Below are 19,244 nucleotides of genomic sequence, written 5' to 3'. Positions count from 1 at the left end.
TCTGGAAAAGGACTATCCATTTTTGATGTGAGGGTCAAGGGTTGCATACTAAGGAATTTGGCTGTCTGTGAAGTCTTTGTCATGGAGTTGCAAGTCTAATGCCCGAAGAAGCTTCACTTGATTCCAGAGGTCAGGATTGCCAAGTAACTAAATATTTCCATCTCCATTTAACCCCCATCCCAAATATGGGATCATTTTTCACAAGTATTGGGTATTTCTATGTGAAATAAAGTAATAGGCAAAGTTAATATAAATAATCCCTATCTAGGTAGATGCAGAAGTTCTAGCATCTTTATTTCTTATACATGGTTTCCACTTACTACAAGTCTACTTGGCAGTATTCTGATTACTGCTGTCCCTCCTCACCTGTCATAAGTTTCAAACAGAGTTAAGGGAGTTTAAAACCTAAGCTCCTTTCCTAAGTGAGACTGATGAACATGTGATGACAAAGGAGGTGAACATCTCACATGGGTCATCCTTTACTTCTCCAAATTCAGACTCTGCAGTCTGTTAACTGCTTAGTTGTGAAAACTCAGAATTTCCCAAGTTTGTCCTGCTTTACCATGCTTCATTCATCATTCCCTTCTAAAGCAGGCCTCTTGCCCTATCTTTCTCCTCTTTTCCATGAACTCTAATCATAGACGTCGTCATCAAGTAAATTCCTTTATTTTGAAAAGTAAAGTGATATTTGAGAGGAACAACAGTTAGGTGTGGTCGGCCTGGAGGAGGCAGGTCTTCCGTCCCTGTTCTGTGTTGCTTGCGGGAACTCTTACCCTCAGGAGACAACACCTGCCCTCTTCTCTCTTCTTCGCTTCGCATCTCTTCTCAGCAGATGCAGCAGGATGCTCAGGAATAGTTTCTCACCAGCCCAGAGAGTCCATGTGGCTTTGGGTGAGTCATAGGCTCCTTTACTAAATCTTTGTGCTTTCTAAAAAAGGGAACGTGTGAATAATGTATCAGCAGTTTCTACCAAGTTCATTAAAATAGGCCCCAATTTATACTGATTTTATAATTGACTGCTATGTCACCAAATAGGGAATATTTTCAGAGTACAGAATGCCTAAAGAGGGGAAATATCAGACCTTCCAGTAAAGTAATGGTGACTCTTCTCAGAATGAAACAAATGTACATAAAGCATTCTTCTAAATTTAATTTCGAGAGGTTCACAGACTCCCATCATCAATCTGTAGAGGATACACCCCTTGACTAAAGTTAAAACCGGGACGAATCAGGGTACTTTCATGAGATGCAGATTTCATCTCCCTACTCCTGGTGTCTTCTCCTTACCTCCATCCCACACTCCTGTGTATCCAGTGTTTGGAAATTGGAAAATCTTGCTTCCTTGAAACTCAGACTTGAGTAAAGAAAAATGAGCAAAATTCAGCAGCATTCCAATTGCATAAGGGAATGCCTTTGTCTCTCCTGCTGAATGATCAATAGAGGTTGATGGCTGAACCATCAAGCCAACAGGGAATAAGGATGTCATCCTTACTCTAGGTGCCAAACCAGAAGGAAGAAATTCATTTGGTGTGCTTTGAGAAAGCTGGCACCCATAAAAAACTGACAACAAATTTACAGCAAACGGACAGACTAAATTCCGAGGTAAAAATGAAAATAATAATCCCAAGCTTCTGCAATGGTCCCCTCCTGTCCTCATGAGGCGCCTACTGATCTTTTCACCCCTTGCCACTCATTCAGTAGGATTTGTTCATTGCAGCGCTAAGTTACTTCTGTGGAAGTGTGAGTGGTCATTGTGTGAACATGATATTTTTACTGTAAAATTAGTGCGTGTTGTGTTCCAGCTCTCTTCTGATCGACCTGGGCTTTAAAACATCAGTGATGCCATTGAAAATTTTAACCTGCTAATCTATAGTATGTGAAAACACTTGAATTATTGCAAATCAATTCCTGAACCACTTTTCCATTTTTTATGGCCCAGCAAAGTGGTTCAGGAAAAAAAATGTTTAAGCTACTTATTAACTCATTCCCTGTTTCACTAATCCAACACATATCTAACGGATGTCTTTGTGTGCCTGGCGCTGCTCAGAAGCAAGGTATATAGTAATGAAAGTGAAGAGGAAGATATCTCCTGCTAGAGCTAGAGACTGCGGGGGAATAAGACAAAACAATACACTTCATCATAAGCAAGATTTAGTGATGACTTAGGAGTGAGTTGGGTGGGCTCTGGGCTTAGACATTTAGAAAAATATTTCACTGAAGCTTTGAACTGAGGCTGGAATAAGAAGGAGGAGAAGCTGTGGAGATTTTTGCAGGTAGATTCATGCAGACACAGCAGGCCTTTTTCGTCTTGGCAGTACTGACATTTGAGGGCAAATAATAATTTGTTATGGGGGTTCTGTGATAATAGGATATTTAGCAGCATCCGTAGCCTTTACCCAGTTATTACAACCAAAATGCCTCGAGAAATTGCCAAATATCCCATCAGGGCCAAAAATGCTCTCAAGTGAAAACCACTGGGATGGAGGCATGACAAAGTGCAAAGGCCCTAAACAGCAACAAGCTAAAGAGGCATGTGGCAAGCTAAAGAGGAAGATGCTCATGTGTCTGGAAGGTAGTGATTTCAGGTGAGAGTGGGATGGAAGAAGATCTGGATGTCGGCAGAGGCCCAATCACATACAAGCCTTGCAGAACATGGTAAAGACCTAGGATTTTACTGTGAGTACAGGTGGAAGACACCAGAGGATTAAGGAAAGCAAATTCTAATATGAATTATGTTTTAACATCACTGTGGCTATATGTAATGTTGCCAGTGCCTCATTTTACTAACTTATTTAAATTAGATTTGCTACTGAAGTTCAAAGATAAAACTTATTTTAGCTATTTGGTAATAATTTTTACTTTCATTTTATGGATTTAGATTTGCTAAGTGAGCACTCCAGAGGCTTTTTCCTCCAAAGATATAATTATGCTCTTTCCTCCAAAGATATAATTAATCTAGGTAGTCATCAAAGTATGGTGTCTTAGCCATGCAAAAATTAACATAGCCATGATTAGAAGTTAACACACCTTTGCATTTAACTACTACTCTACACATAAAAAAATGGGAGAGAAACAGCATATAGCCATTTATCAATTACTAAATTACTATGTACTATAGAAAAAACAAAGACTCTCAATTACTGATGTAACACTCATACGATTGAGTTCTTTGTTTCTCTGTTTTAGTTGAGTCAACCAGATCTAATAGATGTGGAATTTCAAAGTAATATGCCAGACTGCTGAGTAGATATTTCTCAGGAGGTGTCTGAAGATAGTGAACGAGTTTTCAAATTCGCAGGGAAGATAAAAACAGGTTTGGAGGTGAGAGGCTAAACTGTGGATATGTGAAGAGTTGCTGCCCATACTTTGTGTCCAGCTTACTCAGAATGAGAGGGCGTTCTCTTCTGTCATCAAGCTGAGTGACAGGCAGTGTCATGAAACCATTCTCTAGAATTAGGATGCTCAGTGGATAAAGTGTCTCATAAAAGTCTGAGTTATCTTAAGAGATGGAGGGAGGGAGGGAGGGAGAGAGAGAGAGACAGAGAGAGATTGATTGATTGATTGATTTGGAACATCAGTGCAAACTGTGCTCTTCCCAAAGACTAAAGGCTGCATCTTGAAGAATGTCTGAGTTTTTCCCATGAATTTTCCCAAAGTCCAGAGTCAAGGGAGTGAATTGACTTGGAGTTGTTACGAACCTTGTGCCTCACATAACTGGAGTAGCAGTGGGGATTTCAGCAGGGAGAGTTCCGTGTGGGATGAATCCAAGAACAAGTGGGAGGCTAAGTCGGGTGCAGCCGCCTGATAAGGAAGGTGAACACAGCCCACCTAGAGCAGCCCAGAGATGGAGAAGAGAGACCAACGGAAGTGCCCCGAAAAGAAAGATTCGAATGTCAGGTGTGCTCAGCAGACTAGTCAGTTAATCACTCTCCTCATCAAGAAAGGTGTATGGTCTCTCTCAATTCAATCAAATTGGACCAAAAGCCCTGATTCGCAAGAAGGGGAAGGTGCAACAGGTAAAGGAAGAGTCAAGGGAGCAGTACTTTTTGAGTTGACCAGGTTCGAGGTTCTGACAAAACAGGAGACCAGGCTTCCTCATTAACAAGTAGAGAGTGTGCATTGCGACTCAAAGTATGTTAGTTCATTGAAAAAAAAAATAGTGGAAAACAAAAATATATTTTCATTTTATTACATCCTACTCATTATGCTCATTCAACACTCCAGTTGTAATGTTGTCGAACTATGAGTGTTACTCTTCATTCTAGAGTATTCCCACAGGATTGAAGGAAACGCATCACTTTTGCTCACCTGGAACATTCTTCGTTCAGTGATGCCAGGTTTTGTCTAGACAGAACTAGGACCAAGTAAGTTTTTTCTTATACTTTAAAGCATTCAGTTATTTATCTATCCATTTATTATATATTCGTTGAGTGCCTAATATACATCAGGTGCTGGTTTTAGTAATCTTAGCTTGAGATGCTTCTTATACTTTAGAGCATTCAGTTATTTATCTATCCATTTATTATATATTTGTTGAGTGCCTAATATACATCAGGTGCTGGTTTTAGTAATCTTAGCTCAAGCTTTAGTAATCTTAGCTTGAGACTTATGTCACTAGATAGGCTCATACCAAGGGAAGCTGGTTTCTGGAGTCGGGACCATGTTTCAAGGCCATGGAATGCTCAGGATATAGTCAAGTAAACATGGTACCCAGAGGTCCACTGTCCAGGGGACACAGTGGAGAATTACGCTAAGATGGGGATGTTTCTATTCTTTATACACTCCTTCTAGTCTTTGATTCTCTCTCTTAAAAAAAGACATGTCTACTTCTATCTTAATCTTCAATGTGATAAAATACTAAGAGAGGTATTAGTTAAGAAATATTTTAGAAAGAAGCCATCGACAATAGAAAATGCCACAGAACAATGCAGGTTGAATTGTGTCTCCCAAGGGAATATGTTGAAGTCCTAACTCCCCCAACCCCAATCAAACTTCTGAATGTGACCTTATTGTAAACAGTCTTTGCAGATGTAATCAAGTTAAAACGGATCATACCGGGTTAGGGTGAGCCCTCATTTGGCAACTGGGGTTTGTATAAGCAGAAGGAGATGGAGATGCACAATTTAGGGATACAGACGCACACAGAGAGGAGAATGCCAAGGGAAGATCGAGGCAGAAATTGAAGTGATGGAACACAAACCAGGAGATGCCAAGGGTTCCTGGCAACCACAAGAAGCTAGGAGAGAGACACAGACCAGATTTCTACCTCATGTCCTTTGGAGTGAGTGGCCCTGCTGACACATTGATTTTTAGATTTCTAGCCTGCAGAACTGCGAGAAAATACATTTTGTTTTGTTTTGTTTTAAGCACTCAGTTTGTGGTAATTTGTTATGGCAGTCCTTCGAAATAATACAAATTGTAGATGTAGCAAAAAAAAAAAAAAGGAGAGAGAGGGAATAATGAGCATAGACTTTACTAACTTTCCTTTGAAAATGCTGGAATCAAACAAGATAACTTTGTTCTGTCAGATCATAATAATATGTTCTATGATTCATAGGTCAGAAACAGATCAAGTCACAATTTAGTAGGCAGACATAGGTGCAGTAACAACTCCATATATTTAAGTATATAAAGGTGTTTGTAGACTGTTCGATGCTCTGAAAACAAAAACAAAACAGCACTGTTGCTCTTATGCTTTCATTCCTTTTAGTTATAAAAAATTAACTAGCTATTTATATAATCAATTAATTTTGCATTGGGGAATATTTTTATTCTCTTATTTCTGGGTCCCAGTCAAGTTCCTTTATGATAGAACAAATTCTTACATTATCTGAACTTTTAAGATGAACATGTATTACTTTTATAATTAGGAAATAAAAATAACTTTTAATTAAAAAATAAAAGGTTATGATCTACTAAGGTATACAGGCTATTTCTGTTTGTTTCCCTTTGTAAAGTGCCCCAGATTAATGTTAGCCAGTAAGGCACTTAACTTCTTTTAATGATTAAGAAAGTAGCAGGAATGGAAGGGAGATGGTATGACATACAATATAATTTTCCATGAAAAAATTAAATTTTTATTTAGAATGTGTATTTAAATTTATAAGTATATAGAAAAAGGAAATATGAATAAAATGAGATATATATAGAAAATATTGAAGTGAGTGAATGCTAGGTAAGTGATACATGTTTTTTAAGATTGTGGAAAAAAGGTAATAAAATTTTATTTTGTAAAGTCGGAGACATTTAGCATATTATATTCTCAGAAACTAAGCGAATTCGGTTTATAGCTTTGGATTAGAAGAAAGTGATTGATTTCCTTTAAGATGCTTTGTCTGCAATTAAAATATGTTCCTGCCAGGTTTTTATGTTCCTGCCAGGTTTTTATAGTGAGGTTTTCATGGGTGACATAACCTGAACCAGGGAGAAATGGAAACGACTAAACCATCTGAGAGAATCATTTACTAGTTTAACACCGGTTTGAATCTATTTATCATCCTCACAGCAACAACGCTGTAGAACAGCTGCTCCCTGAACAACTCCAGTCGTTTCAGAGGCATTTCATGGCGTCGCTATTCTTCCTATACGTTCACTATTCCTTCCATCTTTTTCAGTGGATGTACTTGCTCTTTTTACCCCTTAAAATGTCTCAGATACCTTTGTACATTCCGCTTTTTAAAATTCCCACAGCCTGATTCAGGATGGTCCACTCTCTCAGTGGCCTCGGGCAGATGGTGCAGTATGAAGGTGCCTGGCAGAGGGGGCCAGAGGGGAGGTGACACTTCCTCTGCTTGCCTCAGGACGGCACTGTGTCCCTCTGGAGAAAGGGGTGCCTACTCCTTCCCATAAAGAGAATATCCGTCTCCCCATATGTGTGCCTCTGGGCTGTATCCACCTGGAGAGAACCTTTATTCTCTTTTTAAAAAATTAATCTGCCTAGAGGAAGTATATTTTTCTAATTTACCCAAAGACATCATATGAGAGTAGAACTTATATTTTCTCATACATACAAAATAGATAAATATATGAGGTGTTGGATGTGTAAATTAACTAGATGAGAAGCATCCTTTTAGAATGTATATCAAATCATCATGATGTACACTTTAAACATCTTATAATGTGATCTGTCAATTGTACCTCAATACCAAAGCTTGGGAAAAAGAAATCCCTCTAAGTATTTCAGAAGGATATAAGGCAGCTAAATGTTTCTAAACTGTTGGAAAGGAGGGGGCCCTAAGGGAAAAGGCAGTGCAAGTAAATGCAAGAAGGTGCTTCAGCTGCTTAGGCTGAAAAGTGAAGAAGTGTCTCCCAGGACCCATAGAGGAGGGAGCCTCGCAGTTGCTGAAACCACTGAGCCAGGAGCGCGCAGACCCCCCAATACTGCTGGCCTCACTGCTGATGTCTCAGCAGCTGCCCGACCCAGAAGCAGAAAAAAAAAGTGGCTTTTCTTTTTCTCCTGTTTTCCCAACTGGCTGCCAGTGCCTCTCATGGGCCGAATTTAATCAAAACCCAGTAAGCAAAGGAGTCCAGGAAAACATTTTGGAGGGTTCCAGTCCTTGGCAGAATAAAGGAACGAAGAAAAAGGCATGTTGTGAGGCTGGGAGCCAAGAGGGACCAATGGACCCAAGAACGGATTATAATAGAAAACGTGGGGGAAACAATCCTACTCCATTTACCTACAGGCTGTGTGTGGTTTGGGCAGCCCGGCAGTTCCAGGGCATAGGTGAGTGGTTCCTGGAGTTTGCTGTGCTTTGAATCACCTGGAGTCTTTTAAAAAGTACCCAAACCCAGTTTCCACCCTCTAGACATTCTAATTTCATTGATAAGGGCTGCAAACTGAGCATAAAGATTTGAAAAATCTCTGAAATGGTTCTAAAGTTTAATTCGTTTGGGGCCAGTGGCCATGGGCGTGGTGGCAGCCAGAGTACCTGGTGGGCAGGACACAGCAGCAGCAGCAGCAGTGGATCAGTGAAACCCCCTCGAGGCTCCAGAAACTGCAGGGAACTGCTGTCCTTCATAAAGAGAACAAATAGGGTCAAGGCACCTGGGAATACAGACTGTACCAATGTGCGAAAGTCAAACTCCTAACGGATAGGTTTCATGATCTATTCCCATTGCCTACGACTTCTTTACAGTACAAAACATTCAAGATATGTTTTCTTCTTTATGTACTGGTTAGTCTCATATGTTTACAATGTGATTAGTTTTACATTAAGCAGATTTGCACAGTATCTTCAGGAACATATCTGCTGTATTTTTGAAGAACATTTAGATGAAAATAAAACACACAAAAAAAATGTTGTAGAGTAAGGCAAAATGAACACTGAACTTTGAGACAGACCAGAATAGTGAATTACAGTCTATGATTTACCTTTATGTAATTGTATATTTCAGAGTAAGAGGTTAAACCCTCAGACCTGTACCAAAAAAAAAAAAAAATCCATAGATGATGTATGAGAACCCTTCCAGCCCAAATATCAGGCTTTTTTTGTCATATAATTTTTTTATTATGAGGTAGTCTGCATAGCTTTTGCACTTTTGACACAAAAGCTATGCAGACTACCTCATAATAAAAAATCCCCCTTAAGCCCTTTCTAGGGAAGAATCGCTCATTTATGGGAGCAGGCTCCGAAGCTACAGTAGTCTCTTCTGAATTGGTTGATCTAAAATTACAAAATGAGCACTTGGCCCGCTATGGGAACTCTCTCCCTCCTGTGCATCTTCTCTGGGGCAAGAAAGAAAGGAGAAGGAAGAGAGAGCTGTATGGTGGAGTGCAGAGTCACATTCTACGCTCACGCACTCAAACCCTTGGCCTCTTCACGCCATTATGGTGTAGTCTGTAAATTCGCTGACCATCAATTTTATATTTAAAAAACATTTTAGTAAAATATTATTAAATTTAGAATGAAAATATAAGTATATTTTTAATAGTTGGAACTTTTTGTGACTGTGAACAGAGGAATAAATGTACCTTTTTCTGTGTTGGTGATAGGGAAATTGAGCAATGAAACAAGATTCTACTTGCATTTCTTATTCTTTATTTCCATTAAGTGAAAATGTTTTAAGCTACAATTGCAGAATATTGGGAAAGGCAGCCAGAATGTGGTGGTTTTGTCAGATAGTTCTGGATAGTCAATTCAAATGGAATAAATAGTTCCTTTCAGCCGTCCTCTCTGGATGCCAAGTTGGCAGGTATGTTTCAGTCAAAAGCTGCTAGGCCGACTAGTTAAGCTCAAAGAATGATGGCGAATGGATTGCTCGTCTACTTTATAGAAGGACTGAGCACTCAACAGGAGGTTTTTACACTCCGCACTGTCATTTGGATGTGATTTTAAAAGATCCCTAATAATTTATCATTGTTTTCTTTCTTTAGCGAGCGAAGAACATAGTAAAGGATTAGGAAAAAATAAAATTTCCAGCAATCTAGTTATTTACCCTCTGTGGTAGTTAATTTTTATGTGTCATTTTGAGTGGACCAAGAAGTGCCAGTCGAGATTATTTCTGGGTGTGTCTGTGAGTGTGTTTCCGCATGAGCTTAGCATTTAGATAGGTGAGCTTAGTAAAGTAGTTGGCCATCCCATTGTGGACGGGCATCATCCAATTTGTGGATGTCCTGAATAGAATGAAAGACAGAGGAAGGAGGAATTTGCACTTTCTGCTTCAGCGGTTAAGCTGAGACACCTCATCTCATTTTCTCTTCCTCTCAAACTGGAATTAACACTGTTGTCTCCCCTTGTTCTCAGACCTTTGAACTTGGACTGAATTATACCACCGGCTTTCCTGGGTCTCCAGTTTGCAGACTTGTGAAGGACAGATGGTGGGACCTCTCAGCTTCCATAATCACGTGAGTCAGTTCTTTATAATCAGTCTTTCTAGATAGATGGATAAATAGGTACATACATAGATACATAGATACATAGATAGATAATCTACATATGTCCTATTGATTCTGTTTATCTGGAGAATACCGACTAATACACCCTCAAGTAGACTTTTTTTCTTAAGATATGTTGTTCTTTTATCCCCAATATCAAAAATAATATTACGATCCTTCAATAATAAATTTATACTCAGCACCATGCCAAGTATGTCACTAATCTATGCATATAAACCAAACGGAATATCTTTTCCCATTTTAATAACAGATTTCGTTTTTTTTTTAAATAAAAGATCACACAAGTACTAATCGAGACTTTCACCTCAGTGTAGGTACCACATATGTTCTAAGAGCAGAATCATATCTCGTACCTCAGGGTTTTATACAGCTGTGGACCAAAATATCTGGTGGAGTGATCATGTGATAACAGTTGCTTTCTATACTGTATGTCATCAGCACTGTGTCGTAACTGAAACATCATCTAATGAGAGGAGTTTCACTAATTTTCTCAATAACTTTTTCTGTTTTCTCTTTGAACAAAACGTTAATTCTTAATTTTCTACCTGATTTTGCAAGTATCCTGCCATACTGTGATTTGTACTTGTTTTAACTCAAGACTGCAATTTTGAGTGATACAGCTATAGCTTTAGTTTCTTCTCTGTATTTATTTTTATAATTCATCTTTTTTTTTTTAAACTGGAATCTACTAATTCAGGAAAAGAAACCCTTTAGGTCATTCCGTGTTTTTAAAATGTCTAATTATACAGACTTTATTGGCTCTATGCCAAAGTTCAACTGGCTCTCCAGTCTAATAATAGACAATGTTTAGATGTTTATTATCATATATCCTGATTGAAATTTTCCATTTTAGTTGCTTATACAAATAATCACACTTTTATGTTAATTTGTCACTACATTAACAGATTTACTTTTTTCATAGCAGACTCTTCTTGCCTGATGTAATTTGAGACATTTTTCTGAGTTCTATAATTCATGCTTTGCCTTTCATTACTAATTTTATGTTTTATTAAAGTATTTCCGAGACACTAATACATTTTCGTGAGTTGTTAATATGAGGCAGCATAAACATCAGAGCAAATGGCACAGTTCAACATATGTAAAAGTCAGCATGAAATGACGTGATCATATTTTAGGGAAGTTAAACTTCAGACAAATTGACAACTAATACTGTTATTCTAAAAAATGGATCGCCTTTAACAATATCTTAATTAAAAAGAATGTATTGTCATACAATTATACATTTCAAGTCTATAAAATGAATATAAATATAATTTTAATTTCTTTTTTCCTCCTTTACTACTTTTTTGACAATTGATAGACTGACCATCCTAGACAAATATGGCTGACCAAATACTTAAAGGAACATGCTTTTGCTCATGGATAGAGGAAAAGTAGATGGTTGATATTTTAAAGGTGTCTTTTAAAGTCCTGTATTAATCACTTAATATCTAATTAACTATGTTACCTCGGGTAACATATAATTTCTTGGGAGTTTAATTTCCTCATCTATAAAATGAGGATAAGAATGTGTTTATTAATTTCCGTTACAAAAATATGAATATCTAGCACAAAATTACTGTAATTTTGTGATAAATGTTAGTTTCATCACTCATCTGAATTCACTGTTGTATTGACTTTAAGTTTGGATTGACCATAATGGAAAAGTAAAATTTCTTTGTGAAATATTTTGAGAAGATAATGTTACATGGAATTGCGTGTGTTTCCTTTTCAAAAAAATTATCACTAAATGCTTATTTAGAAGGGTTGTACCAGGAAAGGTGCAAATAAAGTGAAGACTGGAGGAAGGGTAAAGACAGTGGCTTACTTCTTGGATTGTTTTCATCCTGGCTTCAGCCAGGGAGAATGCCTATTGATTAGTGAATATTTAGAGCTGAGAGTTTGGCAGTTGGCTTTGCATTTGCTTGAACACTAAGAAAAAATAAGGAAGCCTAAGAGGAAAATTAATAGATCGTCACTGTCTGCAGCCTTCAGATCTTCTAAAATGACTCGAGAGAAATAAGTCCCTAATTCCCTAACTCTCCTAAGCTTCTTCCTCAATCGTTCGATACTTGTTTATGTTTTGGTTCCCAGATCTAGCTTTGCTTAAAATGCTTCTGATGGGGATTGCAGAACGTTCCAAGGCACGATCCAAGGCATGATTAAAAAATAGTATTGGGGATTTGTTCCTTTGAGTTCTGGAAAGGATAACTTTAAATATGATGATTATCGATAATTTCTTTTTCATTATATAAGAATCAGCTTCGTATTTCTCAGCTCTCTGATTCCAGGTCATTAGCATGCATAGAGAATTATATTGAACACAGATTTTTTCAGATATGCTAGGTCCATTGAAGACCATTTTTATATGTATATATTTTTTTCAATTTCCAAGTACTTGAAACATTTCTCTTTATATCTTTTCTTTATTAAAAACATCTGGGCTAATGTTTAAAAGGATCTTTATCAACACAGAATACATAATTATAGAGAAAATATCAGTATAAAAGCTTCATTCTTTTTATTTTAATGTCAATATAATAATTGTTACATTTTATATATTACAAGTATACTTATATAAGTAAATACATAATTATACATAATGATATATATCATATATAATTCATACATATCTTAGAGCAATTCTTTCAGAAGTTTTCTTGGTTACCTTTGAGGATTATAATATTTGCTTTAACGTTTTTCATAGAATAGTTTAAGTTAATATTGCTAATAAAAATATGACTCTTCTGATTGAAAGCACAATAGATGGTCATAAAGCATTACTTACTACAGATTCACATAGTAATGACTTCTTTCATTACCCCATTGTAAAACAGTGAAACAACATCTTGCCAGATATGATCAATTACAAGAAACAAAAACCACTTAAAGTGGCTTAAGCAAGGAGGATATTAAATACTAAAGAATAAAGGGCATCTAATTGAACTCAGTTATAACTATAGTTATAACTGACATGAAGAGTCAGCAGGACATGAAGAGTCAGCAGGTTAATATACTTTCTAGCTATGACTCCAGAAATGCATGGTCTTCTGTGCCATTCTTGTTCTCTGTATCAACAAGTATCATTGCAAACCCCATCAGTGCATGGGGACCAGAACGACCTCCAGATAGATGCCCAAGTCCATTACCATAGTTGGATGCTTAGTTTCTTGGTCCTTAATTTACATTTTCACAAAAGAGGATGTGATTGGACACATCCCTGGTCTAAAAAGTTAGACAGGTGCGATCACCTGGTACAAACGTGGCTGTAGGACTCTGCCTCTTTAGCCGAGGTCTGGGTTACGGGTTTGCAAAGAGAAAAATTAATTGAGATAGAGAAGTTAAGGATTAATCTGTCCTTAAAGACAAAGCTGATGATTTTTATTATGGGGTACGTTAGTGGGATTAGGGCAGTTTTTCCTAATATCTCTCGTCAGTACTGTCTAGAATATTTTACTTCACTTTATTACATTGCATTTAATTTCAGATGTCAGAGATTCTTTTGCATTAACAAGGGAAAATTTCTAAGAGAAGATTTAAACTTTCAAGCACTCACATTTAAATAAAATAAGCTATGCCAAATAATTGACATTGAGAAAAGGTTGGGTTACAAAAGTGAAATGAAATCTAATTTTGAAGAATTTAACTCCATGGAGAAATCCAGGCCTGGGTGGCTATCTGTCTGTAGCTGTGGATTGCTACTAATACTACAGCTACCAGCTGGTTTATTCTAGTGTTGCCTCTTCTTTATTCAGCTTTTTCTCTGACTGTGAGAAACTTGGCTCTCATTATTCACAATATGTTTACATATTTTTTCAGCCCTAGGGTACAGATAGTTTCACATTTGCTAAATTATACCTCTGTAAAAAAGAAAACTACTAAATATTAGACAGTTTTCTTCTTTAAAATGGGAGACACATAGATGGTAATACTTTGTATGACTTCTGCAACTTTATGTATGTCTGAAATTATTTCAAAACATAAAGGTAAAAAAATGAAAATTTAAATCTGGTAGTCATTTTTTCAAAATGTCCTTTGAATTCTGTGTTTTGTTCGGGAAGCCTTCGCCTAACAGCCCCTTCACATCCAAGATTATAAAATATTGTCTGATACTTAATTCTAGGTGTTCTCAGACCTTGATTTTTTTCTACATCTTTGATTTATGGGAAATTTGTTTTTATGTCTTATATAAGGTAGAGAATTGACTACATTGTTTTTGTTTTTGTTTTTGTTTTTGATATGTAGACTCCATTGTCCCCAACCATTTACTTAAAAGTTCATCATTTTCTGGCCATATTAAAAAAAAAAAAAAAACCTGTATGACTTACCAAATCACTATAGACATGTGTCTGTCTGTTTCTGGCTATTCTGTTTTCTTCCGGAGTCAGTTGTCTGTTGACGTATTGGTACCTTCGTGTTTAAATTGCTGTGTTTTTGGGTTGCGCTATCTGCACCTGACAGTGCATGACTGGTTCTCCAGAAACAGACTCTGAGATGGACAATAGTATGCAGGAAGTTTATGAGCGAGTGACCAGCATCTGATGCAGGTACGGGCAGAGGGAGAAAATGGTCTTGAGATATCACAATAAAGCCACAGTTGGCCCCACAGGGAGCTCTGAAGAAAGGAGAGTTCTTGAGATTTGTCCAAAATTGGGGTGAGATGGCTGAGCTTTTGTACTCTTGCATCAACCAGTAATCGGATGCAGGTTACCTCTTGGAAAAAATACAAACTAGGTGACCTGGCTTTCTTCAGCTGAGAGACGTTTCTGGAGAGGACAGGCTACTGAGGGCTACGCACTGGCAGAACTCTACACAGCAGGACAGTCTGTCCTCGGTCCTCGAGAGGGATCTGGGTAGACAGGCACAGCGTTCACCACACGGCACATTATGTTTTCACAATGTTTTTCATTATTTTATATTTTTCCTTCCAAATGAATTTTAAAAGTGGCCTATCAAGTTCCTTTTAATTCTTGTTTATAATGTGTTTAGAATTCCATTAAATTAGAGATTAACTGGCTGTATAAAATAATCCATCCCAAAGTAAACATGTAGATGTTCCCTTTTATCCTTTTCTCCAGAATGTGTTTAAATAACTAATAATCTTGTAAAACATCTTCTGAGGCCTTCTCTCTAAAGACTCAGGTGTTTATTGTATATGGTGATTCTCTCCCAGGTGTCTGTCTATGATGTATCACAATGCCACTCGGTGTGGCTTAAGGAACAGGATTCATTGAGGAGGGGCCCACTCACAGGTGTAGGCTCAACAGGAAAAGATCCAAGCCAAGCATGGGTTTTCTGTCCCACAACCCACAGAAGACCGTCCTGGCCCACAGTGTGACTCTGACACAACTCACAGAAGACCGTCGTGGCCCACGGTGTGAGTCTGAGCTGCAGTCACTTTCTGTATCTGCTTTGCTGTGGTGCAAGCAGGAGGACAGTGTTTTCAGGGGGGGGAAGGTTTCTTGACATTGGGTAAGGAGGAATCATGGCACTCGCTGTTTATAAGAGTTGTCTGGGAAACCGGCTACCTAGAACCTGGGGACCTTGGCCATGAGAGTTTTGCAGTCCTTGTGGCTTTGGAAGCCAAGCTCAGTGCAACATCCCCAGAGATAAGAGAAGCCGGTTTGCACAGCGAACCTGCAGGGACACACAGGGTCACCTTCAGACAGTCCTGCTATTGCACCACATATATTTTCTGGAAGATAAATTTTCTTTTATTTTCCACCATTCCTTCCACTCTGTTCTTTCTATTCTCTCCTTCTGGAATGATTATTTGATTTCCTGGGTATATTTTTCATGTTTCTTAATTGCATTCTCATAATTTCACCTCTCATAATTTTTATCTCTTTAATTTTGAGGCATACCTCTGTACAGTCGTTAAGACAAATGTCACTCTGCCCTTGTGCGTTATTCTACTCTAGTTACACTCAAGTGAAAGTTTTCTTTTTTTGTTTCAATGTTAGGCTCCAGAGCACAGTTTTTCCTTGGTTACTTTTACTTCATAGTAGCCTGTTCTTGTTTTAGAGGTATGCTATGTTGGATGCTATCTTCTATTTCCCTTCTTACTTTCTGTTTCCCTGGGAGTTTGCTTAGTCAATCTGTTGTCTCTCTTTCTTGCCTTCATTTACCTTTAGTTATTTGAGGTTTTAGTTTGTTCCTAATTGTAATATCAGCCCAGATTGATCCACATATTTGGTTGAGGTGTCTACAAACCACAGGTCAAGTAAGCTTTCTCTGCCATAGTGAATGCTGACCTGATTATGAAGGACCCTGGCTGAGAGCCCGGGCAGGGCCTGGTGACAATGAAGACGGTTGTGTGTGTCTGGGTTTTCGTTAGAAGGAGAAGGATAAATTTCCTTCCTATGGGCCTAAGAGTTTTTGTCCACTGTAGCAGCTTTTTCTTGACCCACTGTCCATGCAGAGAGTCTGCTAGGGCAGAACTTCCATTTTACTTAGAGTGGTATGTACTTAGTTTTAGCTTCTAGGAAAATTTCTTATCGAGAGACTGATCCAGCTGTCCCGTAGTCCCCAAATTAACCAACCAGCTGACCACCTGACAGGGCCGGTCCCACTCCCAGTTCCAGCTGCCTTTGGTATAGGGAAACTATGGAAATCTTGCCCACTAAATTCATTTATTTGGTGGGTTTTCATTGTTGTTTGTTTCATTTTGTTTGCCTGTCATGAATTGTATGAGACTAAGCTTGGTTGGGTTTCATAAATGGTCTGTTTTATGCTGTAAAAAATCCTTCTGTGCTCTGACAATGTAATCATATCTTGTTGGCTTTGCAGTGGCACAATGGCTTTAGTGGTGTGCAAAGTTGTTTTTAGAATATTCTCACATTTCCGTGAGGTTTGAAGAAGGAGGAGAGGCGGTCATGGATGGATAGGCAGCCATTCTGAATAAGAATCCCTAATAGAAATTTGGAAAATGGAAACCAAACATTTAAAATCCCACTGACTAATAGAACAAATGTTTTCTCTCATTAAATGGTGTGTATTTTTCCCAAAGATAAATAGTAAGCTAAAACATACTTAAGAGCAGATGGAATATCTGTGGTGGAAACAAAACCCCAGAAAAGGCAAGAACAGATAGAGTCTGGTGTTTAGGGGAGGGAATTCAGCCTAGAGAAGTTAAAAAAAAAAAAAAAAAAATTTAATTTTTTGAGAATCGAAAGGATAACGGGAGACATTTACTTTAGTGAAGATAAGTGCTTAATAAAGCTCATGCAAATTGTTTTCATCTTCTCCAGTCAATAAAAAGCTTAATTGTTAATTAAAAGCTAAGAGGAGATAAATGGAGTTAGAGATGAAAGATATAAAATTATCCTTTTGGGGAATGTTTTTTAGCCATATAACACTAGAATTAATAGAATACTAAAATATTTATAATGTACCATGTGGTGCAGTCAGACAGAGAGAGAGAAAGGAACACTATGAACAGGAGCACAGCCAGCACCAGAAATGTTTGGGGTAGTAGGAAAATCCATAGTGTAATAGAGTAAACACTAGTAGGTGACCATGTACAGTATGGAAGTGTTTGATCGGGCAGCAAGAGGATTAGGGAACTGAGGGAATAAGGTAAGCTGATTAATAGTAATTTAAAAGAGACAAATTTAATAGTTCATTAAATTAATTTAAATCGATTGATTCAAAATCGACAAGCCAATTTAAAATATTATTTTCCCGCTCATCTTCTCAGCCATTTATAATAGGGGAAAAAAAATGAGAGGATAGCCCATGCTTTGAGGTTCATTCTTTTATCTTTTTTTTTTTTCCTGAACTCTTTCCTCCTGTGTTGTTTCTTCTGCCAAAAGCCCACTGAGTGCTTTAAAGAACTCAGCCGTTGTCAAAGTCGGGTGTATGCCACTCTGACTCCCACTCTAGTGCCTCGTGGTTGTGTGGTTGCTGTGCTCACTGTTGCTACTGTGGTCCGTGCTTCCGTGTCAGTGTCTGCCACTTCCATCTTCGTCACCAGCAGAGAAAATCACAAGGAGCCATCTCGCCCTTCCTTTTCCTGTATTCCATGTTTTCCTTCGCCCCATTCTTTATGGAAATGACAGTCCGAATTTTGCAGAAAATTCCAGTGATTTCTTATCACTTGAAGGATCAAATCTAAATTTCTCAAATGGATACTCAAGGATTTTCCCTGCTTTCTATCTTACCAGCTTCCCCAGCCCGTGCCCCCAAACTCTCCAACTTCCCTACATACTTGCACATGAAATCGCTATTCCAGGCAGGCTGGTTTCTTCTTTGCCACCAGCCATTCCCTGATGCCCTCCACCTGCGATTTAGTCATAAATACTCTAGCTCTGCCTATCCAAATTAAGTCCAGCATCCAAAGCACATTTTATTTATTCGCAATGACAATTTTCTGTCTACTGTCAACCTGTGTGGATTGCTTGCCCCTCTGAATTTTAACAACCCTTAAGTGACTGTATTTAATTTTGTTTTCTAAATGATAGAAGTGTATGGATTAGTTAAGCTTCTTATTTAATAATTCTTTGAAGTGACTTTATTCAACTTAGGGCTTGTTATGTCAGGGAAAAGCTTGTTAACAAAAGCTTTTTGACTTTAATTCTCTTCAGCATTTTTTAAATGTAAAACTAACAGAATAGAAACTTCTCTAAGGACCAAAATAAGTCAATAATATATATTTTTTTCATTCTCAATTAAAGAAAAGAGTAACAAAAGTAACTCATTTCTTAATTTAAGTACATTTGCAAGCATCTCTGATTTGAAAGGCATTCTTGTAAGTCATCCTGTGTTCTGGGGTATTTCATGGGAGGATTCAATAGGGTGGAATCCTACTTTTTGTTGAAGTTAGGGATAATATAATGCTATCTTTACATAAGAAAGAATCATTTGTACTGTTTTACAAAATAGTACAGTATGTTATAAAGAAATCTGTGCCACAGTCAGGGCTGTATGGAACTCAATTAATCTGTAAGCCATTAAGTAAATGAAATCTTACAATGTTTCCTTGCCTCTCCGAAGTTATCAATACATTACAGCAGTCTGGCAAGGCTCTCAGCCATTACAAATAATAGAGTTTGAGTGCCCACACACTCATCATTCTCAGGGAACTCAGCCCGCTGACTGACTCTCCTCAACTGCAGAAAGAAAACTATGCTCACTGTTGAAAGGGGAGAGGGAGAGAAATAGAAATAAGCTTTACCCTTCACTCTTTATCTCTGGGAGTCTTCTTCAGAACACACTATTGGCTCTTCCTGCTTCCACCAAAATTCCCCAGGGAGGCCATTTGCTTCGTATGAAGCTAAAGAGTAACACTTTTTATACCCCAGTGACAAGCCTTCTGTGGCATACATGGGTAGGGAAGGTGTAGGGGAGG

Source organism: Pteropus vampyrus, unplaced genomic scaffold (genome assembly GCF_000151845.1).
Source record: "Pteropus vampyrus isolate Shadow unplaced genomic scaffold, Pvam_2.0 Scaffold48, whole genome shotgun sequence".
NCBI lineage: Eukaryota > Metazoa > Chordata > Mammalia > Chiroptera > Pteropodidae > Pteropus > Pteropus vampyrus.
The sequence above is the reverse complement of the archived record's forward strand: the minus strand, read 5'-3'. Positions refer to the sequence as shown.